The sequence below is a fragment of the Hypomesus nipponensis genome, chromosome 27 (assembly GCF_054491055.1).
Source record: "Hypomesus nipponensis isolate SF chromosome 27, ASM5449105v1, whole genome shotgun sequence".
In the NCBI taxonomy this organism is placed as follows: domain Eukaryota; kingdom Metazoa; phylum Chordata; class Actinopteri; order Osmeriformes; family Osmeridae; genus Hypomesus; species Hypomesus nipponensis.
Genome location: NC_140387.1, coordinates 10,113,491 through 10,139,739, shown reverse-complemented (window position 1 = coordinate 10,139,739; position 26,249 = coordinate 10,113,491). Strand labels below are relative to the sequence as shown.

Below are 26,249 nucleotides of genomic sequence, written 5' to 3'. Positions count from 1 at the left end.
ACATGCACCGACTGCAGCTCCGGTCAGCCGCTTCAACAATGGAGGCCCGGAACATTTGAAAAACCAAAATCCATTGTTCGGCTTTATAGACGTTGGATGGGACTGGTGTTGGCCGTCATGGAGACTGGGTTCCGGTAGACGACCTGGTCCAGCGTTGGTAGACTGACGACCAGGCAAGTCCTGACAGCTCAAACCCCCCACACCACAGGGGATGTGTGGGGGGGGGGACAGAGAGAGGAGAGCAGGGATTAGAGAATGCCAGGCGCAGGTAACAATTACAGTCGTAATAGAGATCCCCACCGGTCAAGTGTGGACTAGTGCAGCAATTTTACAAAGCTAAAAGGATATTTGATGCAGCCCACACCAAGACAGCGACAGCACCCCTCATTTGGAACATGAAATCTGTTCCAGGGGAAACAACTCTAAAATAAGTTATATTTATACGAATAAGGATGAAAACAACCAGTCCCCCTTTGTCTCCAACAAGTAAACTATAACAATAACAATATACAGCAACAGAACTATAACAGTAACAATATACATTAACAGGTTTACTTTATTTGTAACATCTAAATGGGCAGTGTGAACATAAGCTAAAATTACAATATAAAAGTTACATGTGATAGGCAAACGCACACCCCAGGTTTACTTAGAAAGTACACACATACTTACCTTTAACAAGCATAGAATTGACTAAACAAGAACGTTTTTAGTCTAGTTTTAAATGTTGAAACAGTATCAGCCTCCTTAATTGAGACAGCTAATTTGTTCCAGAGAAGAGGTGCTCTATATGAGAACGCCCTACTTCCAGCAGTTTTTTTCTTAATTTGGGTATTACCAGATAGCCGGCATCTTGAGATCTTAGAGTCCTTGCGGGGCAATAGGGTGCAAGGAGACCGGAGAGACAATGGTGCCAATCCATGCAGAGATTTGTAAGTTAGTAATAAAACTTTGAAATCAGTTCTGGCTTGGATAGGGAGCCAGTGTAAAGAGATAAGAGTAGAGGTTATATGATAAAACGTTTTTGTTTTTGTCAAGTCCAGCAGCAGCATTTTGTACCCGCTGTAAATTTTTCAAGTGGGTAGTTGGGAAGCCAGAGAACAACACATTGCAGTAGTCCACTCGGGACGTAACAAAAGCATATATTAGTTTTCAGCATCATCCTTTGAGAGGAATTTTCGTATTTTGGCAATATTACGTAGATGGAAAAATGCAGTTCTGGTGATTTGTTTAATATGGTACTCAAACGAAAGGTCTGGGTCCAATGTGACTCCTAAATGTTTTACCAGCTGGCTTTGAGATACTTTGACGTTGTCTAAGGTCAGATTGGATAAATTATTTCTGTATTTTTTAGGGCCGAAAATTTGAACCTCGGTTTTTTCCGAATTAAGAAGAAGGAAATTTGGTGTCATCCAAGTCCTCAACCCGGAAACACATTTTTCCATAGCATGTGGAAATTCTCCAGGCTTTATGGACATGTATAGCTGAGTATCATCTGCATAACAGTGAACATTTACCCCAGAGCTTTTAATTATGTTCCCTAAAGGCAACATATAGAGTGAAAATAACAGAGGGCCTAGAACTGAACCCTGTGGTACTCCGTATTTTACTGTGGAGCTCCTGGATGAGCAGCCATCATAGTGGACATATTGTGATCTATCAAATAGATAGGATCTAAACCACTGAAGTGAAGTACCAGAAATCCTAACATAGTTCTCCATACATTCCAGGAGAATCTCATGATCCACAGTGTCAAATGCTGCACTTAGGTCTAGAACAGTGGTTCTCAACCCTGTCCTCAGGGACCCCCTGTCCTCAGGGACCCCCTGTCCTCAGGGACCCCCTGTCCTCAGGGACCCCCTGTCCTCAGGGACCCCCTGTCCTCAGGGACCCCCTGTCCTCAGGGACCCCCTGTCCTGCACGTTTGAGATGTTTCTCTGCTCCAACACACCTGATTCAAACGCATGTTCGTTACCAGGCTTCTACAGAGCTAGGTAATGACGCATTCATTTGAATCAGGTGTGTTGAAGCAGGGAAACATCTAAAACATGCAGGATAGGGGGTCCCTGAGGACAGGGTTGAGAACCACTGGTCTAGAAGAACCAGAACAGAGATAGAGCCCGTGTCAGAGGCTAATAATAGATCATTGACTACCTTAGCTAATGCAGTTTCAGTGCTGTGGTGAAGACGAAATCCAGACTGGAGAGGTTCATAAAGCTGATTTAAGGAGAGGTGCTCAGTGAGCTGTTGTGCCACAGCTCTCCTTTTGCTCTCATGGCTTACAGAACTGACTGGGGCCTATAGAATTTTGGACGGGCATCCGCAGACACACGGATTGTTGCCTTCGTGCCTTTTAACATGCCTAGTTCTTGTTTGAAAACCTCCTCATGCTTTGACAGTACTTCCTGTAGCTCGTGTGCCTCTGTGTTTACATGTTTGATTTCATCCCATTTGAGCTTTAAAGCCTCAAGCCAGCCTCTACTTAACAACCTAGTTCCGGTGCCCTTCACCACCACTAGGGACAATGTCTTCATTTGCTGAGCATAGTTCACTTTTCCTTCAGAAACTCCCACTATTTAGATTTTTTCTCCCGAGTATGACTTCAGAGACAGTTTGCTTTCATTTAATTTGAGGCGTTTATTTTCTTCCCACTTGTCATTGAACTTATTTTCATTCATAATGCTCACATTGCATTCTGTGTCTATTTCAAAGTTGACTTTCTTTTTATTGACTTTGAATGGTTTATTTCTCTGCATTAAAGTTTCTGTATTCAGGCATGCCAGTGTGAATGCTTCTTCATGATCAGAGCTATCATCATCTTGTCTCTCACACAAGTTGTGTGACCTGTGTGGACAGGGTTGAGGGCGTACGCGCCACTCTGCTCTGTGTGTTTTGGCTTCACGGGCATCATCTTTACTTTTATTCCTACTAGGGATGTCACGAGAACCGATACTTACGATACCTTTAGATGCTAAAATAACAAAACACCAATGGTGCCCATTTTTTTGAAGCACCGTGAGCGCCGATGCCAGATGTTAGCATTGGTGCTGCTCCTCTTCTGGAACGGATGGGAGCAGTATTCAGGAGTGTTCCAGTCGACTTACATTCAGAAAGACAAGATGGCAACTGCAGCTGCAGTGATAGCCCCACCTCGACTTGTTTACAACATAGGCACAAAAAGTTGTGTTTGGAAATAGCCTACTTTGCGTTTGAGGCAGATGACCGTGGCGTTATAATTAATCCGCAGAAGCCACTATGCAGAAGATGCTACCGTGTTCTTCAGATCAAGGGAGGTAATACTTCCAATTTAGCTTAGCAACTGAAAGATCGTCCTCCGGATTTGTTTAAAGAATTCAAGGTGAGCCGTTCCAGAAGAGGCGCAGCACCGATGCTAACAACTGGCATCATACCATGCTGTAGTTTTAACATTAGACTTTAGCCTACCTTGGTTACAAGGTAAACTCATGTTCATCTTGTTAGCTGAATGGTTTAATTGCACTGTATTATGTTGTGCTATGCTCTGTTACACATGTTTTGTATGTCTTATGACATTTTGATATTTGTATAAATAAGTTCATGTTTCAAGTTCAAGTAGATGGAATCTTAGAAAATATTTTTTTTTACCATGGTATCGAAATTGGCATAGAGAATCATGTTATTTTACTGATTTTTTACCTATTTTACTAATACGCGATTATTACGCCACTCAATATGTCGCAGAGATGTTTGAGTATAAAAAAAAAAAAAATTTAGTTGAGCACGGAGCAGAGGTAGAGGAAAGGCCATTGGAGAGACGTTGTTGAGTAACGTTGTTGTGAAACACATGGCAGAGAAATTAGTACAACCCAAGTAATCCAAGGTGTGGGAACATTTCACACGTAAGACATCGAAAAAGTGTGTTAATTGACCGAGGTGAAGTTAGTTTCATGTTCGACATTCGTCTCACATTCGGAAGACACTACTTTGCAGCATTGCATTACGGACTGAGTGAAAACAACCCATACCATTTGGAATAATTTTGACTTTTATAATATTTTGGGGAATATAAAACCTCAACCAGACACCAGCGTACCAAAGTAACCAACTTTTTTTCAAAATTGTGTCAAAAAATCTTAAATATACACCAGATTATTCTAATAAAGTCTGGCCTACTTCTACAACCTTTCAATTTTCCATAAAGTTTTAAATAAAACTCAAATAAATTGCTCATCTTGGAATCCACGCTAATATTGATAACTTTTTCAGAATTGTGTGCCTGTTTGTGCACATTCTGAAGATTTTTTGCACTGTGAATTTGCACTGTCAGCTCTGTTTTTGAATAAAAGGTTGGAAATGAATGCGTTTTTGTTTTTTATCCGATTCATTGATTAATCAAAAAAAGAATCGACCGTTTAATCGATTATTAAAATAATTGTTAGTTGCAGCCCTACTCCACATGCTGCTGCATACCCGTGCCTGGCCAGCCACCAGACAAAACATTTCTTATTAAGCATTTGAACACCTACATGAGTGAGTGCCTAGGCTACATAGCCTGAAATACAAGAACGAAAAGAGTGAACGTTATTAGAGGATGGAAGAGTGAAAGCCATCCTCCTGGCCTTCCAGAACATCACTGCATTCAGTCTGATGTAACGATGAACCATTGCAGCTGGCCAACGACCCATCACTTTCAGCGTCGATGACGAGACCACTTGACGTAGCCGCTTTGATTCCAAACGAGTGCGCCGTGTAGCTACAGTTTAGGATACAGACCACAGCGCCGGCACAGGATTCCAAGCCAGTCGGGGTCTCGCTCATTACCGTTGAGGAACGCCAACGGAGGTATTTCACCATGGAAGAGTTAATCTGTGATATCACGACAGGAGTAAGCTACCCGCACTTCCCCCGTTTAAGAACCACCGTGGACATGTGCGAGTCAATGCCTCGGCATCCGAACGTAGTCGCTGCCTTGACATACTGACTGAGGCGTTGCCTCGACATACCGACTGAGGCACTGCCTCAACACACCACTTGATCCGTTGCCTTAACCCCTGAGGCACTGCTTCGACGTCCAAACGTTGACGGTGACTGCGTCACCTGATGCTGCCACGCCTAGCCAGACACCTGATGTAACATTAATTTGTAAATATTAAGCATGCAATGCAGGACATGAAGAGTGAACATTAGGTAAGTTCGTAAGTAGTGAGGGTAGACGGCATCCTTCTCTGCCTTCCATAACATCACTGCATTCGCTCTAATGTAACATTGAACTGTTGCAGATCAACGACCCAACACTGAGCAGTGAGCCGAGACCACTTGAGATGCCAACGTTGTTTAGGGTCCGGACCACAGCGCCGGCACAGGATTCCAAACCTCCCGGTGACAGTTATGTAGTCATGCTTCCCCGGCATATGTGACGAACATGGGCTCGCTCATCGATGAATGCATACAGCGGAGGTGGTGCACCATGTAAAAGAGTTAATATGCCATGTAACAAGAGTACCCGCACCAGCTTCACACTAGTACTATGTTAAGTATGCGTGTGTCTATGGTCGTGGCAGTCGCCAGGGTGAGTGTGCAAAGGTCAAGGATGGAATGTGACATCACTTACGTTGTTTACCAACCCGGGAAGAAATGCGGCCCACAAACATTGGCCCGTGATGCACGTCCAGCTTGCAACACATCTCACTACTGTTAATCTAATGCCCTTGATTGTTACTGTGTCTTCATTATCACAAGACACAACAATCTTCTTCCTGCACCATATTACATTTACATTACATTTTACTTTTAGTCATTTAGCTTACACTCTTATCACAGCTACAGGGATCCCTTGTATCTTATCACATCATATTAAGCTTAGCCCACGTCAGAGAGCTACAGGTGTAGGATACAAATTCATATTCAAGTCTTTGTCAGATGCGCAAACACCAGGTCAGAGTGGGCCCTGAAATTCTCAGGACAAGACAACGCAAAGCAACCTGGCATAACATGAGTACACACCGAACATAGATTACATTTTAACTAAGCTAAATAGTTAAACTTCCTGAATACAGATAATATCCAATACAATATACTGAACGTTTAATACGCCTAGTACAACCTATACCAACCTTATAAACCTAAGAATAATATAATACACATACTACCCCTACTACCCTATGACAAGTGGGGTACAATTAGTGGGATACAGTCGAACAGTGCTGTGACTTGCAATCGCCCGCCGCACTCCATTCCAACGAGCCACGAGCCCTTCATTTGCCCAGAACGCAATCAGATTTCAACCCTCATACGACAAGATTGTGCAGCCCCGCAACCAATTTAGCCACGACCACAGACGGGAACGATGACCGACCGTGAGACGATGCGCATGCGAAATTAGACACCCGAGCAACAACAAATGAAACGCACTGAGCCGGTGCGAGGACAAAAAAATTGCAACACAAAATCAGCCGGCAGGTGCAGCATGAATGCACACTGCACCCGTCCGAGCTGACCTACACAGGACTCGGACGGAATGTCAAAATGCGCACCCGCTACGATGCTGAAGCTAGAAGAGCATGAAGACATCTGTGATAATGCTGCGATCATACAATTATACACCACATCCATTGTTTCAGTTGACCTAATTGGGGTGTGCTTGCCTTTGGCAAGAGCACAAACCATTGTTATCTCATATATTTATTTCTTTATTTATTATTGTTTATTTTCGCGCCCCTAAGGCTCAGTCAATATTTGGACTACATAGACAACGTTGATGTCAAAAGGTTCGTCTTGGTCACGATTGCGTTGGTTCTTTTGGGATTTATGTTCCGTTGCACGGTATAGGTTTTAATTAAGTTTTTGTGGCAAAAGTGAAGATAACGGTGGCTAACTTAACAGATACTACCTCTATCAGAACATTAGTTTAGCAGCTTGTTAACTTCTGGGAGATAGCTAGGCTAGGGTAACTGCTTTACTGCAAGGGAGCTACAGAAACACCATTAGCAAAGAGGCCAGGGTGATAACTATTTACTCATTTTGCTTTGTGATATGAAACACAATTGTGAAGTGTAATGTTCAATGCAAGATGAAATAAGGAAGAACATTTACATTTACTCATTTCGCCGACGCTTTATCCAGAGCGACTTACAGTAAGTACAGGGACATTCCCCCGAGGCAAGTAGGGTGAATTGCCTTGCCCAAGGACACAACACGTGCCAACATCATTTTGGCACGGCCGGGAATCAAACTGGCGACCTTCAGATTACTAGCCCGATTTCCTAACCGCTCTGTCACCTGACTCCCTGTGGAGTAGTAGTTACATCTACTTTCGGAAACAGTAGGCTACTATTTCACTGAAGCATTAGCATCATGACATTAGCTTCTGTTGCCCGGGCAACACATACTACAGCAGTCTATGATGCATCTGTTTTCAATTGTTAAAATAAACATGCCTCACATGTAACTTTTCGTTGTAGGATTTATTATGACATTAGATTACAAGTAGACGATTTGTTGGTGAAATTATCATTGCCTGTGGTTTCAAACCAGTGTAGCTCACTGCAACGCTGTACTGTAGCATAGTTTAGTAGCTAAAAAAACCCCCATCTCCACAGCTGTTGTAGCCTACGTAGGAAGTCAAACGGCGGCACATGTTCGGCACTACCCTTACTTAAGTCAAAAGTCTTTCAATAGGTGAAACTATCTGACTAGTGACTACTAACCTGAATTCCAATGCCACAGCCTAAACTTCAATCGGTTCATGAAACTATTTTTTTCCGCCTAGACCGTACAACGGTACAACGGAAGTAATGTTAAATCGAATTCAACCAACGCAATCGCTACCAAGACAGTCTAGTAGTAGTTGTAGCCTACAATTTACCAGGGCAGCTTCTCCACACAGCAGGGCTATATCGCATTTTGCCTTGTTACTGACAATGATCGCTACCCCTGACATTTTTATGAATGAGTGATTTTCCCCTGAATAAATGTCAAGCTTATTTACAATTTTGGGGGCATATTTTCAGTTAGCAGATGGTACTCGACTATCGCGATTGCATCTGAGATAGCTACTGCTGGTAACATTGTTGTTAAAATAAGCTTCAAAGGGGGTTCTTTAGTAATGAATGAATGCAAAAAGAGTAGGCTACATGCCTGAAAATATCACAAGAAGGGAAAAACTGACAATGACGTTTAAGTCATAGAGATTAGGTCAATTTTTACACCGGTCTGCCAAATGTATTCATTTTGATTCAACTATGAGGTTGCTGATCACCATTCCCTCTTCCAGGGGAAATGAGAAGACAACTATTTCATTCTACTCTTCACTTAGTATTTTGAGTTGTAAATGAGTAGAAAAAAATATGCTTTTAAATTTATGGAATCTTTATAAATAATAAGTAGGCTATGCATTTTAATATAAAATATACAGAAATATCAGTTGTAAAATGTAATTTAAATACGGACCCCTGCAACCAACGCAAGCAAGCACACCCTACAATTTCCCCAGAAATTGTACCCTCTCTAGTTCCCACATTCCCTTCGAGTTAATGTTTCTTCGTTAGCTTGTTTGTTCATTTATTCATTCATTCAGTAGGCCAGGCAGGTGTCGTAGGGATGATGTAACTAAATAAATGGAAACGTATATAGGCTTAAAATGAGCTTTCTCTATTCACATTTACATTTGGTCATTTAACAGATGCTCTTATCCAGAGCGACTTACAGTAATTACAGGGACATTCCCCCGAGGCAAGTAGGGTGAAGTGCCTTGCCCAAGGACTATTTAAAGACCAGCAGCTGCCACCGCCTCAGATATGTAGCTGTGCCACCGACTAAAGGAAACGCAGACCAACCACAGATACCCCTGCCGGATCCTTGCTAGCCCTAGTGACACGTCGGGCTCCTGAGAAGACATTTGCAGTAACTAAAGCACACAAGTGACATTGAGCAGACATTTACCCAACCTTAAAGTTTGATCTGGTTTTATGATAAAAACCCTTGCATTACATTAACATTCATTCATGTAGCAGACACTTACCCAAAGCGACTTCCAAGAGAGCTTTAGTGCTAGGTCAATACCATAACAACGAGACATCCCCAAAACAAACAATGCACGGCCGAGAGCACAGCCCAGTAGAACAGGAGAAACACCTGCACCAGAACACGCCAACTTACCAAGCCCAGCAATGCGGGGCTAACCACTCCAGATCCAACTCGGACCAGGCTAGAGTCAATGACCACATAGATATACAGGGTAGACCCTGCGGAAACGCTGCGCTACTCGCATAACAGACACATCCCACGTTGTCCCGCCGAATCACGCCCACATTCCCACATCAGACAAAGTGTTCCCAAAGATTCAGCTCCACACAGCGGAATCCGCCAATTAACATCCTTACCCAAAGACACATCTGTTCACGCCACCCAGGAACCAGATCAATCGGTCACAGCGTTTGACACAAGAAACAGCCGATTAAACAGAAACCAACCTGTGTCGCACTAGCAAAGCAGAGTGCAGCAATATCCTGTTTAAATAGCCCTCCCTGCTATGAAGGTGTGTCCCTACTGCTTGATGTGACGAGCTGCTAATGAGGCACTATGTCTCGCGTCCCCCTGCATGAACCAGCTCCGCTTGATTTTGGATTTAAGTGCTCTTTCATTATTTGTTTTAATTAATCAAATGTTTTCGCAGATGGCTTATCTGGACTCACCAGGTTTCTCATGAGCTTGTACGTTCCTGGACCCAGGGCCGGATTAAGACATTTTGAGGCCTGGGGCTAATTACCAGGATAAGGCCCCTATATCGCCCCAACGCACATCATGACACGCACACAAACCCACGCCAGGTGCACTGACACATCAGTGCTTTAAAGTCCACAGAGCCACTCTATAAATATAATCAGTTTAAACATGTGACTCACCATCATCACATCAGTGATATTAAAAGGTTCGTTTTCTGTTCTTTCTCAATGCAAACTCATCAATGAGCTCTTCAAAGTAGAGAAGAATAGAAAGAAAAGAAAGAAGTTGGCGCAGTATGTCATGCTCTATTGACTAGGGATGCACCGAATCCAGGATTCGGTTTCGGCCGAACCTTAATTTTTTTCCCACCGAACCTGAACCCTACGCTTGCACTACACCGGTTACGCTGATCGAAATAATGACGCCGCCGTTGAATACGGGAATGTGTTTATGTAGGTGGTCCGTTCAAGGTAGTAGGCTGAGAGAAAGTGAAAATGAAACTCATAAGCAGACAAAGTGTTGTGTGCAGTGGCGATTTCTTTAAGACTGCAAGGGAAGCTCAGCTTCCCCTAAAATATCAAAAAACTGATTTACATTTGGTGCTTAACCCAACCTAATAGCCTACCTAGTGAGGTTTTGATGTGAGGTGAAATCGGAACTTCACATTAATGCGAGTGCGCATGGCGCGCGAGCGGAAATTTGTACATTAATTTCAGTGCAAAATCGTTTTTTTTTAGCTTTATGTAGCCTAGCCTAATATGAACATTACGTTGGAGTTATATTCTTAGCTATATTTTCCTGGAAATTACAACCCAAATGTTTACCTGAAAGATTCAGGGCTTTTGAGAAAACATTGTTCCCACCCTTGCACAAACCTAGATTTATGAAGTGAAAGATCTTTCTTTTTTTACCTGTCTTTTTCAGTTCCGCCGGGCATCTTTTTCCCTTCCATTTTATTCTTCTCTGGACGCTCAGCGTCTCTGGGAGCGAATGGAGGAGTGGGCTGGCCTGGACGCTGGGCTTCTGCTTGATGATTGGAGGGTGTGTCGAAAGACTGCATCTCCTTTTGATTGACAACGATTTTGTTCTATAAAAAGTCGCCGAAGCTATTCGAGTTTAGTCCCATCGCGGATTTTGGCCACACTCTCTGCTTTCCTTGACCGGACATTTTCGAACATTATTTTTGTTTTCACTCTGAATTTTTCTAATTTTATGCGCGGTGCCGTTGACTCACTCGACATCAGGCAACCTGAGGCCCCCCTGGTGACGAGGCCCGGGGCCCATTGTCTTAATCTGGCCCTGCCTGGACCAACCACGCTGATTACATAGCCCTCTGTTTCCCTCCATCCTTGATCGCATTAGCTTGAAAAAACTGATCGATAACCTCGCAGTACTCTTCCCAATTCTGCTCTTTTGCATCAAAAGTTGACAGGGTGCCTATCATCATCCTAGCAATTTTTTTTTTATTGCTCGTTACCTCCAGTCCACTTCCAACGTTCCTAACATTTGCCACCTGCGGCCATCCCGACGCATCCAACTTTAATCAGGCACTTTCCTCCTCCATCCAGTATCCTCGTCGCCAATATGTGATAACTTATTTCTCAGTAAGAGATGATTCACTTGATATGACAACATTCATTCTTTATGATATTTGATTTAGTCAATAGTCAATATGATATTTGATTTATTGACACAAAGATATTGTGGCAATGTGTACATTTACATAAATACACCCCTTTCAGACATTTTGTATTACATTTCTCATTCCATTTCACCCTATATAAAACACACCTGCCCGCACACAATCCCAATCCATGCCATTTACCTCCCTCCCAGCGCAAGTCACGCCAAAGCAGAAATGCTGTAGCGGCGCATGAGGTTTAGATGTCGACCAAAAATTGCCTCCCACAAGCAACACACATTGATCGCAAAACGGTTTCCAGAATTTCTCAAAGATGGCTTGAAAACAGCTTTCCAGACCCACAGTCGATTAACAATCAAGAGTAGCCTCATTGGCAATAGGTCTATGCCACAGCCCATGACCAATTCCTTGCAAGTAATAATGTACAATCGCCGACTCTCACTTCCCATTAAACCACACAACATGCACTCTCACGGTGACCAAGATTATTTTAACTAACAAACAATATTACAAACATCTAACTGAACGAACGCAACAACGTGTTTTTTGACATGCCGCACTGCATGCTGGGTACCCAAGAGCGCTGACGCTGATGACAGAGCCTGTTTAAGGAGAGCCTTGGACTGATACGACCAGAGCCCCCGGTTGATGGCATCCGAAGCAGAACCAGAATGTCAGAGCATTAGCAACATTAGCAACAACAGTAGCAAGCCAATTTCTACAATGTGTATTGACAGGGAGAGCCTAACCTGTCAGCTGTGTTGTCGATGCCCTGAGAGAAAAAAGTAAGTGACCAGAGCTTGCCGTAAAGCAGTAGCTCTGGTAGTACGATGTGTATGACATTAATGACATTTTCAAAAGCTTTTTAGAACAGAAAGGCGACTTTAAAACAATCTAATAGCCAGCAGTGTGTATTTTTTTTGCCTCCCCTTTCGAATTCAGAATTCACATTACGACAAAAAATTATATCCTCAGAAAAGTGGATTTAGAGGGGTACCACTCCATAGACCTCCATTCATTCTGCACTCGCTCGTTAGGGCCCTCAGATGGAACTTCAACCAGTTCAGAACCCGGAAGTTTCCCGAGAGTGGCAGTTCTCTCTATATTAGACATTCTCTGTTGATGATCTAGCTGTGCTCGGACTGCATGATATGACGAGATGCTAGTGACGCGCTATGGTCTCAGAGTCTCCTGAAATGGAACGCGTCTTTCTGCCTTGAAGTTGCGTGCGCATCATCAAGACCCCATGTATATGTCAAGATAACATCCAAGCTAACAATTTTGCCAAATCTGACTGCAGCTTTGTATACCATATGTACTGTGTTATGGTTGTTTGAGTTAAACAACTTGCTTAATGAATTAAATGGCTGTTAAATATCAAATCCAACTATAAATGCATAAAATAGAGAGTTCCAATCAAATCTGAATTCCTTTTAAACCAAGAGGTTTAAAATACAACCTTTGCCTAAACTGACATGCACCAACTCAAAGAACTGAGTTTCAACATCCATTTACACACTTAGTCTCTATTTTTTACTCTACTCTTAAGGCATAACTATGTTTAACTTAATGTCTGCACCTTATAAGACTTTTTAAGACCTTTTAATACCACTTCCAATTGAAATTAAAGACCAAATTTGCGATGGAAATACAAATCAAAAGTGGAAATATACAGTTATCTTCCCAAACACTGATGTCTGTTCAATATGAACAGTATGGTAAAATGAGTTTAAGAACATTGACTAAATGTGTGTAATGTGAAAAGATAACACAAAAATGGAATTGCTGTCCTTAATTATTTTTTATTACACAATGGTGGAGCAGAAACTAGCAATTCCATGAATACCATGGAAACAAAGGCAAATGTGTGAGATGAACTGATGCGGAGCACAAATCATCCAAGAAGCAGTACTTCTCTAGAGTGTTTTTTATTCAGATGACTAATCATTGGATTCAGGTCAAAAGTCTATAACTTGAACTGGTTTCATTACTTGACACTAAAAGTCAGGAGTTTGGCATGCTGTGACATGGAAAGGATTAAACATTTAGTAAAAAATGCTGGTTTGTCCTTTTTCATCAATGTCCTCAAAAAAGCAGTCTGCACAGCTACTGTGTCTGTGGGGCGACTGTCTCTGGAGGGTTGGAAGGCAGGGGCAAGCAGGGCCTGCAGGTAGGCAGTCAGGGCAGGCCAGCTGGATGAAGCTGTCCTGGGGTCAGGGCTGAAGAAAAGCTGTCCAGCTAGAGGGGGTTAGTCCAGCAAGAGATCTGTTTTTCTCTCAGCATCCTCTGTTGAACTCTGTTGAGCATGACCCTCCAGACCTGTAAAAGTGAAGAAAAGATCCATGTCAGTTGTAAAAACGAAACTTTTTACATCTACACTTGACATAAACTACAGTTTTGACTGTGAAATGCAGTGGCATTAAGGCCGATTTATACTTCTGCTTTTTTACGCACACGCACAAGGAACTCCCTCTCCGTGTCCTCTCCGAGCCCCTCGCAAAGCTCTGCGTGCACCTCCTGATTTGCCTGACTCTCCACCTGTCCATCCGTCATTTTACGGATACCCCTTGGCTGTGATTGGTCCGTATTAAGAACCGCTTGCGGCGGGGGCGGGGTTGCCGTGACCAACAAGAGAACAGAATCCTTTGACCGCCATTGTTGTAAGTTTTTACAATTCATATTTCAGCTCCGATATGTTGGCTATCTTCATCAGGCTCGTATCTACATAAGGCAGTCCTGACATTAGGCAGCCCTGATGTTTCTGGTGTAGTATGGAGTGAAATACAACATTAAGCACACTGCCAGTGAGCGAGTCTGACTGAGGCTAACGTCAAAACAGTGTAACGGGGATGCAGTCTCACTCAGATTTCCAGTTTAAACAAATAAGAAAAATAATCGGAGAAGCTGGCTAAAAGCAGAATTTCCATATCTCTTGAAAGCTGCCCTGCTCAACTTTTTAGATGAAGAATTGACTGTAAAACTGTAAAATTATGAACTTTGTGACGTTCGATTTATTGACACAAAGATATTGAGGCAATGTGGACATTTACATAAATACACCCCTTTCAGCCATTTTGTATTGCATTTCTTATTCAATTTGACTATTTACAAAAACATGTAATATACACATCTGCAACACATTTCAAGTCGATTGGATCTATGGTTCATGAGAAGAAGGGTTTTGAAGGTTGTACCAAATTTGGACTGTACAGCAAAAGCTATCGTGGCGGACGTTGTGGGTTCTTGAGGCTTTTTTGTTCCCCATGAGAAACAAGGTACACCAATTTTCAGGCATTTTGGAGTAATGGGGCGCTGGGGAAATCACGTAGACTTTGGGTGTGTTTTATAGCGCCACCTATGGGCGTACATGGGCCACTAGCTGTCTGGGAGTAATGAGTGACCTATTGTATCATTGGGCCAAATTGGAAAAAATCGGGTCCAGGGGCCTCATGTATAAAGGATTGCGCGGTTTTCATACCAGAAGATGGCGTACGGCCAAAACTCGAAAAGTACCTACGCACAGAAATATTCACATGTAGAAAACCGGTCGTACGCCAGGTCCTGCGCACCTTTCCTTTATAAATCACAATCAACGTGAGATTGACCGCACGAAAACGAGCCACTGACCCCACCTTGCCTCCTCCCCTAAATTAATATGCAGATGGACTATAAATGCGCTCCTGATGTCATTTCTTGGTCTGAATTACCGTATTTCTTCGAATAAATGCCTTCCTCGAAAAAACGCCGGACCAAAAATGAACGTTAAACGCCGCTGCGTTTATTCGAAGAAATACGGGGACTGTGAGATCGAGGTTCTGACAACAGAGGTGGAGGCGAGAAAATGTGTCCTGTTTGGCGGCCTGTCATCAGGTATTAGTAACAAACAAAAAAGTCGGCAGAGTGGAAAATTGTCACTATTTGCGCCCTTTCTTGTTTTTAACCTGCAGCACTTTGAGATTTAGAAAATGTAAAGTGCATTACAAATAAAATTATCATTATTATTATAGGGCCATCAATGCTGTGGGTTCAGAGAACCGGACCATTGCAGAAGTTAAGAAGAAATGGTTTGATATAAAACTTTAAATGAAGAAACGAGTGGTGGCACATCGTAACAGCATGGCAGCTATAGGGTTAGCGTGACATGCATTTCCTGAGTGATTTTGTAGTTTGTTTGACAGCCTCAAGTTTAACAGAAGTTATTAAGTGGTGGCGGTATAAACAGAAGGCGAGATAGCATTTCCCGTTTTGGGTTTTGGCATTTTGATGTGATTATCCACATTAATGATCAAACTTTTATTTTAATGTTTTTCGAATAGTCAACGTCATAAATGTACTAGTGGAAACTTTATTTTGTAATGTTTGGTGAGTGTCGGCACTTTTCAGTTAGAATTCGCCATGTTACAGAGCCAGACAAGACTTTGCGTACGGTCCGCACATTCTCACGTCTGCTCAAAAGTTACCAGCGCACGCAAGCTTTTTGTGCGTACGCAACGTTTATACATGAGGCCCCAGGACTTTTTGAGCTATTGAGCCATTTAGCAGGAAAGAAAAATAATAAGAAGAATACTAACAAAAACAATAGGTTCCCTCCTACCGGAGGAACCCTAATAAGATTAACTAAAAATAGAATACAACAATTTAAATCAGCTACCACTAACCAACAAGAGCAACAGTCTCTTAGCAAAAGTCCTTGTGATCCTTGAGGAAACTAGCTTTGGGTTCAGCAGACCATTCCTAAGTACCGTTGTACTCCTGGAACAAGTGTGTCTTGAGCCTTCTCTTGAAGGTGGAGAGACAGTCTGTGTCTCTGATGGAGGTGGGGAGTTGATTCCACCACTGGGGGGCCAGGCAGGAGAAGTGCTTGTGTTGGGACCGGGCGGTCTTGAGCAGTGGGACCACCAGGCGGTTGTCTGAAGAAGACCGTAGGTGGCGGGTGGGGGTGTAAGGCTGCAGGAGAGACTTGATGTAGTCGGGTGCAGTCCCGTTCACTGCTCGGAAGGTCAGTACCAGGGTCTTGAATCTGATGCGGGCCGTGATGGGTAGCCAATGGAGTGAGATGAGGAGCGGGGTAACGTGGGAGCGTCTGGGTAGATTGTAGACCAGGCGGGCCGCTGCATTCTGAATCCTCTAAAGAGGGCGGGTTGAGCATGCTGGGAGACTGGCGAGCAGCGAGTTGCAGTTGTCTAACTTGGAGAGGACAAGTGCTTGGACAAGCAGCTGGGTGGAGTGCTCAGACAGGTATCTCCTGATCTTCCGGAAGTTGTGGAGGGTGAATCTACACAACCGGCAGACCGCAGCAATGTGGGCCGTGAGGGAGAGCTCATCATCCATGGTAACCCCAAGGTTCCTGGCAGAGGATGAGGGGGTCACCGTTGCAGATCCCAGGGTGATTGAGATGTCGTGGGAGATGGAGGGTTTGGCCGGGATGATGAGAAGTTCTGTTTTGGCGAGGTTCAGCTGGAGGTGGTGCTCGGTCATCCAGGCAGAGATGTCTGCAAGGCAGGCCTCAATCTTAGCTGAGATCCCCGGATCGGTCGGGGGGAACGACAGGTACAGCTGCGTGTCGTCAGCGTAGCAGTAGTAGGAGAAGCCATGGGAGGTGATGATTGGTCCAAGTGAGGTGGTGTACAGAGAGAAGAGGAGGGGTCCAAGGACGGAGCCCTGTGGGACATCAGTGGAGAGCTGGCAAGGGTCTGACAGTTTGCCTCCCCAGGAGACCTGGTAGGATTGTCCCGACAGGTAGGATGAGATCCACTGGAGTGCAGTGCCAGTGATGCAAATCTCAGAAAGTCTGTAGAGCAGGATCTGGTGGTTAACCGTATCAAACGCTGCAGAAAGGCACAGTAGATGATGACGGATGACCTTGAAGCCGCTCTGGCAGACTGGAGGGCAGTGGTGACTGAAAGGAGGGCAGTCTCTGTGGAGTGGCTGGTCTTGAAACCCGATTGGTTGGGGTCAAGCAGGTTGTTCTGAGAGAGAAAGTTAGACGGTTGGATACAGCACGTTCAGTTGTTTTAGAGAAGAAGGGTAACAGTGATATCCAAGGACGGCAGAGTTAAGGGAGTGATTTTTGAGTAGAGGCAAGGGTGAAAGTAGTTTTTATTTCTTGGTGGTACTATGATACAAGTGTAATGCTCGCCCGCTGAAAATTTCACTTAGCCTTATTATTTATTTGTTTAGTTACTGTATTATAGTCTACTTATCAAGCATTCACTATGACTTTTTATCAATATAGTATCACTCTTCAGGGCTCTACGCTAATGTTTTCACCAAGGAGTACATGTGCTCCAAAATGAAAACATTTAGGAGCACACAAAGAAATTTAGGAGCAGTGTTTGTTTTTTTTTGTATTCGTTTATTAAACATAACTTAACACAGTGGCATCCTTAGACCCTTTTTACAGCGGCACATGCCCAGTATAAATCTGCTGTGCCCCAGTGAAATCTAAAGTTTGAGTTGTAACAAACCGAAAACACAAAGCTTGCATTCATTATAGATGTCCCTGCCAAAGCTGATATCAAACTTGCGTCCCTGAACTGTTATATAGTGGGTTAAGCGAGTTAGTTTCTATAGCCTAATAGTGCATTGTGCGCAATAAGCTTGGAAGAAGGGATATGAATAGGGGCCTGTGCCCCACCCAGTACAATTTTATGTCTAACAACGCCACTGACTTAACAGTTAATGCTGGACAGCAACTTTCACTCTGATAGAACTAGAACAAATAGTTAAAGAAACATGTATATAATTATAGTTAATATTCTCTTAAAACACTGGGACATTATAGACTATGTAAGCACGGATTAAAAGGCTTGGTAGTTAAAACTAGGTAGACCCAGAGCCATATAAAGAGAGTTGGGACACTTCCATAGACTTCCATTTTAGTGTAATCGAAGAAGGCAGAAGTAAAGTGTGTCATATGCGACCTGTAGTCCCAAACATTGTATTTTGCAACGTTTAACCCCATTCTTGTTCAGTGTTACAAATCAAGTTAGCTGATTTTGAAAATAGTTTTAAAATAATGCAGTAATTTGATCACTTTACCAGCTAACTTGCTTCGTAACACTGAACATGAATGGCGTAATAGTTTGTTAAAGACCCAGAGAAACACACATTTTCGACAAGGCAAAATCGCTCACCCAAATGTTATATAGCCAGCTTTACTTCAAGTTAATTGTAAGATATAGCTTGTTTTATTCTAAATGCACATCTGATTAGAGCTAGCAACAATGAATTGCAGATTAAGGGGTCCCCTATCGTCCAGCTAACTGTCGACGCTCGGCAGGAATTTCAGGTCCACTCACTAAAAACAAACGACCCTCTCACTGGACATATTCCATAATAATATGTTTAATTGAATGCAATTAGTTGCCTTGTATATTCTGTTCTATTTACCAAACTCCTTTCTTGTCTTAAATTGAGCTGGTGTGAGCTATGGTAGCTAGCATAGCCATTTCTTACTTTGCTTGACAATATTGCTGCCTAGCGTTATAAGTTAATGTAATACATCAATGTTAATAAAGTATCAGGCATATACATAGTACAACACACCAGTAACCAGTTGATATTATGTGTAGGCTATACCGAAAATGTCAGTAAATCGAGATGCTGCTACTGTCTGTCCCGATGAAAACCATTCAAACAGGTTGCCACTGCCAGCAGTGTTTTTTTTGCAGCTAGCTACTTGAACCAAGTGATCAAGTGTCGGCGACATCTAAGTGTCGTAATTAAGCATTCTAAAACTAGTTGTTCCCATCCTTGATTGTGATTGGCTATATCGCGTTCCATGCCGTTGTAAAATCCAGCATAACCTCACAGGTTGTCCTCATAACATTCTTTAACATTCCATATTACTGCGCATCGAATATTTCAAATTGAAAAAGACGGCAAAGATGTCCATCTGGCTGTTGCGTAGCAACGATTTATGTAGGAACTAGACTTTGTAGTAGCGGAAGAACGACGGTTTATTATTAAACTATTTTGTTTCTAATTATTTTTATTGATGAAACCATATCAAATAATTGTAGTAACAGTTTTAGAAAAGCAATAAGCCCCGCGAGTCCGTTGTTTACGCTGATTTTAGAACAGGTAAGGGGGTTTTTGGCACTCCGCTTCGCGTCGTGCCTAACAACTCCCCTTACCTGTTTAAAATCAGCGTAAACCACGGCCTGTTAGGGCTTATTGCTTAAATAAGGTACTCGAGGCAGTACTTTATTGCCAATAAAGTACGTGTTCCAGGGTTTGCCGGCCCTCCGCTGCACGTCGGGCCTAACAACACCCATGAACACGTACTTTATTGGCGATAAAGTACTGCCTTGAGTACCTTATTGCTTTTATAATACGGTTGCCAGCGAAATTATGAATAGTAAATAAATAGTAAGCTGCCTTTCAGCACAAAATAGTTATAGACAACAAACATTGTGTATCGCATTTCAGTAGCCGAGAGAAAATAGTCCCTGTAAACAGTGGCTGTTGCTATGCAACGGACAAACAGCACTGTGAACTTCACATTTGTTAGCCTAGCTAGATCTCGCACCATCTCATTCATTCAATGCTCATTTTATAAAAGCTGCCTTTAAAATAGCAACGACAATGGGACACTTTCAATAAAATTATATTTAATTTAAACAGTAGGCCTACTGTAAACATTCTAAATCAATCATAAATGTTTTGTAGGCACTGGGTATATGGTAGCTAGCTAGCCTACATATGCTGTAAACAAGTTACGAGTGACTTGGGACTCGATAGACTAACATTAAGCTGTAAGGTATGTTGATTTGGATAGCTCCATTAGTTGTGCATCCGTGGAAAACGTCCTTTTAAGAAGCCAAGACCAGGTCATGTACTGTAATTGCGTGGCTACAGTACGAAGCTAAAATTAAATAAGTGGATATCAAGTTAGCAACTAATGGCTAGACCTGAGCTTCCGTCCAACGTTTCAGTAACTAGTTAGACCAGTTATGATGGAAGGGAAGATGGTTTGAAAGAGAGGGGAGGGGACAGGATCAAGAGGACAGGAGGTGGGGCGATGAGAGAGAATGAGGTCAGAGAGCTCGGACAGGGGAGAGAAAGAGTTTAGACATTTAGTTGGGTCAGTCATGGAGGGTGAGGGGGTAGGAAGTGAGTGAGTGAAGGAGTGGTTGATAGAGAGAGCAGCTGGAGTTGCAGTGTTCTCTGGGCAGATCCATGTCTCTGTCAGCGCAAGGGCATGAAGATTAGCCTGGGTTGCAAACGCCGGGATGAAGTCTGCCTTGTTCACAGCAGATTGGCAGTTCCAGAGCCCTACAGAAAGAGAGAGGGTAGGTGGAGAAGATCTGGTTAGGTAGTGAAGGATAGAAGTAGACTAAGTCTACGGGTAGCGTAATGAACAGGAATGCTAAGGAAACACATGCGAGCTATGAATAAGTTATAGGTAGAATATAATATAAATATGAATATGGATAGGTTGATACTCATCAGAAGAGGTGATCCGGCCCCGTTGGCCTTCCTCGGTGGACTCCCGCAGGTAGACTCCCTGTCTTTGTTCGACTGAGTCTTTGTGCACCGAGGCTAACAGGCGAGGCTGCCAGGCGAGGCTGCCTCTGCAGTGCTAGTCGCTTTAAATGTGCTAATGCACAGTACAACACCCTCAATTACTGTAAAACAAAAGAATACCCTGACTCACTGGCTAGCTACTCTTTGACCATTTTAAACCGGTTATCTCACTGCTGACCCTTCAGCTCTACCCAAGAGACTAAGTTTTAGCTCACCTCAATATTATACTACAGTAGGGGTCCAACATCATTTGGTCCGGCCCGCCATGGCACTGCAGGAACCATATTATTAGCTGCATTATTCGTTGGCAGCAACACTTTTTTAACATGTGTAAGAGGACTGTGGAGGCGTGCAGCGTTGCGTACCAATGTACCAAAAAAATTTGCTCGCGCGCTATGCACGCTCTCATAAAGTGTGGAATTCCTTCCTAGCAAATCAAACCCAGAAAACGTTGTTGGTTTGGCCTAAGCCCCAAATGTTTACAACATCTGGCTCCGTGCCTGATTAACACTCGGATTGATAAGCAGTCTCAAAAATGGTAGCAATATAAAAAATAATACGATCCCTTTCCGTAATCACGATACCCCCCCCAGAAATGTTCACTGCACCCCAGTCAAAGCAGGCTGCATCCGTGCCAGCTAACATCACAAACCTCACAAAGAGAAGCAGTTCCAGCCATCACATTAGGGGTGAGTTAATTAAATGTTTGAAACAATATAGCAGGCACATTTTGATAAGTTGATAAGGGTTAGTCTGTACGGCCCCAGAATGATTTTATAAATATTCATATTTCATTTGCAGAAAAAAGGTTACCCACCCCTGTACTTCAGCCTTGATCACTCGCAGTCAATGCGGCGGTCTCAATGTTCACTTCAGCAGGACGCTATACGCTCTCAGCTGATTCCAGGTGACTGCAGCTTTTAAACCTAGACCTAGAATCTACAATGCCCCCAATTACTGTCAAACAAAAGAATACCCTGAGTTACCTGAAACCGAAAATGACTCAATGGCTAGCTACTCTTTGACCAGTTTAAACTGGTTATCTAACTGCTGACCCTTCAGCTCTACCCAAAAGACTATGTTTTAGCTCAACTCAATATTATACTACAGCCTTGATCACTCGCAGTCAATGTGGCGTTCTCAATGTTCACTTCAGCAGGACGCTATACGCTCTCGGTTACAGCATAACATGAGGAGAGAGGAGGAGAGAAAAAGGCAACCCCCAGACAATGCTCCTAGAGGAGAAGAGTGTGGGAACAGGCAAAAATCTCAGCACATAAGCCCAACAACATTTACAAAGACACAACGGGGAGTGTGTGGGGGGGGGGGCGGGGGGGTACACAAGCAGCATCTGGACCTGCAGCCATGGTAGGCGCTGGACACAATTTGTTACTAATTCATTACGTGTGTACAAGTCTGCTTTACACCATTACACTATATATATATATATAATGTCTAAATCGACTACTTTGTATGGTGAGCTTGTAGTGAGACATCAAAAGTATGATTTTGAGTCTGTTAGCACTTACATTGTAACTTCTATTTAAAAAAAATCTAAGTTTATAGCCTGTTCTCCTGTTATAAAATGGCCGAAAAAAAGAAAAGTTACACGACAGTAAACAAAAGCTGCAAGACACCCAATGCAACTGCCACGAGACACTTGCGTACCAGTGGAGGCTGTCACATACCACTAGCTACTGTCATGTACCAGCGGAGGCACTGGCATGTACCACTAGCTACCACACGTACCACTAGCTCCACCGGCACGTACCACTTGCTACAGTACAGTAGAGTTTCGGTTCAAGTTCAAGTCTTTTATTTGTCAGGAACACAGAAAAACACAAGGTCAGACTGGGCACTGAAATTCTTAAGACAAGACAACGCAAGCACCTGGCATAACATAACATGTAAGTACACAGAACATAATTTACATCTATGTTGAGCTTAAATAAGTGAAACTTCCTAAATATATAGATAGCAATAAATAATCGACTATACTAACCCTAATACTAAAACTTCCTAAATTACAGATAACAATAAATAATACACTATACTAACCCTAAATGCACATAAAACCTATTTCAACCCTATAACCTATTCTAACCCAAGTGGAGTACAGTACAATAGTGCAAAATTGCAGATCAGTGACTATGTCAATGACCATACAAGAGCCTGGTGGCGAGGTACAGTAGTGCAATGTTACTGATAGTGCAACCATAGCTGAAAGTGACAGTGTATAAGTGACTAGTGTGCATTAAATCAATGTCCATATCAGTGTCCCTTCAGATGCCTGATGGCCCTTGGGTAGAAACTGTTGTCCAGTCTGCGTGTGCGCGACCGGATGCTGCAGTAACGCCTGCCAGAAGGCAACGGGATAAAGAGACTGAAGGATGGGTGGGAATAGTCTCTTAGAATCCTGCCGGCTTTCTTTAGGCAACGTGTGTCGTAGGTGTCCTGTAGGGCTGGGAGCTCCCTGCCGATGATGAACTCAGCAGAACGGACCACACTTTGTAGGGCCTTGCGGTCCCTGTCTGTGCAGCTCCCATACCACACTGTAATACAACCAGTCAGAATGGTTGAGAATTCTGACTGGTTGTCAGAATGTTGGAAGAGATTGGTTGGTTGGTAGAGATTCTGGTTCAGAATCTCTATAGTGCATCTGTAAAAGTTAGTGAGGATGACTGAGTCCATACCAAACTTCTTCAGTCTCCTCAGGAAGAGGAGGCGCTTACGGGACGATTTGGCACATTTTGGGCCGCTACCCACACGGTTAGCTGTGTTGCTCATTCCACGAATGCACGATCCTTACAAGTTGTAGCCTACCTCGTTGTAAAGGTGACTAATCAGGCTTTCCAACTATATGAAATATTGTTGAATATAGTTATTGAAGGGGAGGAATAATCAACCGAAATAACGTTTACGAAATGTTATGAGGAGAATTCTCTGGATGATCTGGCCACCATTGTTGCCGGTTGCGCAGTATTCACATACTCCTTGGTTTCAAGTAATTTCCCGAAAACACTTGGTTTTAAGGGGTATGTACACATTCCTACCCTCAATCAAAACAAGTATTGGGACAGCCCTTACTCTCTCGTGAACGCGCAAAACTAAGGGGTAGAGGTAAGACAGAGATTTGGGATTCGGCCCAAATCTCTCTTACTAATTAAAGCTTCCCCCAACAAAAATGAACATTGTGTGATATACGCTGCAGCGTTTAATCAAAGAAATACTGTATTTGCTTCACATCTTGATAGCAACCAATACATATAAAGGTTATATAATAACCGGTAGTATGAAATCAATCCGACATCTGTGGGCGTCGCAAGACTGTTATAAACAGAACCAATCGTTAAGCTGTACCTTGACTAAAGATTGGACGGGTTGTCTGCCTGTCTACTAGGGATGGAGATTTGAACTGATTTCACTATTCGAATAGTATCCGAAATTATTTTCGAATATCCGGATAATCTATTTTATTAATGTGGTTCCGTTATGTATATAGCCTGACGTGACGCAAAGCATACACATGAACCACCACACATTCTGGCAATAATTGGGACTGTTAAACTATTAGATTAAATAAGGGTTGAATAAAGAAAACAAATGAAAGATAAATTTATTAACATGACGAAAAGACAATGAACTTGAAAAAACGCTGCGTCTTCAGACGTAGGCTCTTAATTTTGCGGAAAAGCGATTAGTCTATTAGGCCTATTATGTGAAATAAAAAGTCGGTTACATTGGACTAAATTAAACACATTGGGTAGGCTATCCTCCATAAAAACGAAAGACACACGGAGAAATATTGCATATTAACTTGGAACCGGAATCCTATAGGATACGGTGCGCCACCACACATTGCGAACATAAACAGCCGATTACGCTAGCTCTACATGGCTACTGGTAAGAAAATAAATAAGCCACAACTGCATTAGCCATACGCATTTTTATTCTGGAGAATTAGCATGTAAACATGCTCAGGGGAAAGGCTAGTACGGAGTCGATTTTACGAGCAGGCCGGCGTAGAAAAGACTGCAGGAACTGAGGTTGTTGCGTGGTACTGCTTAGCCAGGACACAATGCTTCTTGTAGCGCCAAATGAAATGAAAGGAGACTCGCAGCAGAACGCAGGCGTAGCGTACCTTTTTTGATGGTTTTCATCATTTTCTAACGTCACAACTATTAGAATTCACAACACGACGGTTTTTCAATAAAACCTTTTTTTTTTTTTTTTTATCAAACTACGCTCATAAGTATTCGAAAAAAGTATTTGAATACTAACTTACTTTAGGATATCCGGATATTCGATTAACCACGCCCATCCCTACTGTCTACCTACCTACGCGTACTCTGCCCCTACACTCAATGCGCTTTACTGTAGTTTTGTGTGAGTGGCTTTGAAGGAAGGGGGTGGGATATTTAGATTAGAATCGTGTCAAACAGAATCTAAAATAGCTAGCTTCGCAAAACTTGCCCAACCAAGCTTCAATATACATGATTTATTTAACTACGATGCCTAAAATTAGGCTTACAGCATGCGTAACGAATTAAGGTTTGAATATGTTTGCTTTAAACAACAGAAAATTCCTCTCTTTCACAGACCACTGTTGAACCATCCTCAGGCCATCCCAGATCGAGGAAGAAGAGCGTTTTCATTCATCAATATTATCTCATTGAAGCCATGACAGACAAGTAAGTGTTTGTCTGCACGTGTGTCTGCATGTGTGCGTTCACCAGGAAAGGTCCACAGTGTCCCAACTGTTGTCCTGCATGAAGTCAAGACGGTGTCATCTCAATACTGCGCCTTCTTGGATGACGTTCACCAGTCACCGTGGAGATGGGGGACCGACAGACAGACAAGGATAAAGGGAGACGCTGGTACAAAGAGTCAGTCTGTTTTGCCCCTGAAGATACCATTTGCATCAGGCTCGATTTGCATCCTAGTTGGCTGTGGTGTGTTGTGTTAAATGTTGCTACTTGCCTGGTTCTACCCCCATACTTCCTCCCCTCCCTTTGTCTCTTTGTCTGCGTGAGTCAGCCTCTCTGTCTATCGTACTTCATCTTTTTGCCTTTGCTTTCTTCTGCTCCGTTTCCCTCTCCTACCACTTTCTCTTTGTATCTCATCACCAAATCTCTCCACCCCCATCCACCAAAAGCAGACAACTTGGCAGCAACTTGATAGCAAAACACCTGCTGGAGACTATAAAGAACTGATTATCTTAGCCTAACATCATAGTTATAGGGCGTTTCCTTGAGCCATGCATGTTGTCTGAGCACATTAGTCTCATGTGGCTGGGGGATGGACTGGAGTGATGAAGTTTGCCTCTTAGTGCTGCCCTATGCAATGGTTAGCTGTGATCAGTCCTGTCAGCACA

General features: G+C 43.0%; 1 protein-coding gene across 5 annotated transcripts in view; it reads left to right on the top strand.

Annotated features, from left to right (window-relative positions):
- The window catches only part of sema4d (sema domain, immunoglobulin domain (Ig), transmembrane domain (TM) and short cytoplasmic domain, (semaphorin) 4D), a 123,380-nt gene that overhangs the window by 5,402 nt on the left and 91,729 nt on the right, over positions 1-26,249 (top strand). For 4 of the 5 annotated variants that reach the window (XM_084694098.1, XM_084694097.1, XM_084694094.1 and 1 more), the window contains exon 2: positions 25,475-25,566. The gene's annotated coding sequence lies outside the window, so the exon portion shown is untranslated. Of the gene's footprint in view, positions 1-22,763; positions 22,783-25,474; positions 25,567-26,249 lie in introns of those variants that run through there. The other variant, XM_084694095.1, reaches the window with a different exon arrangement.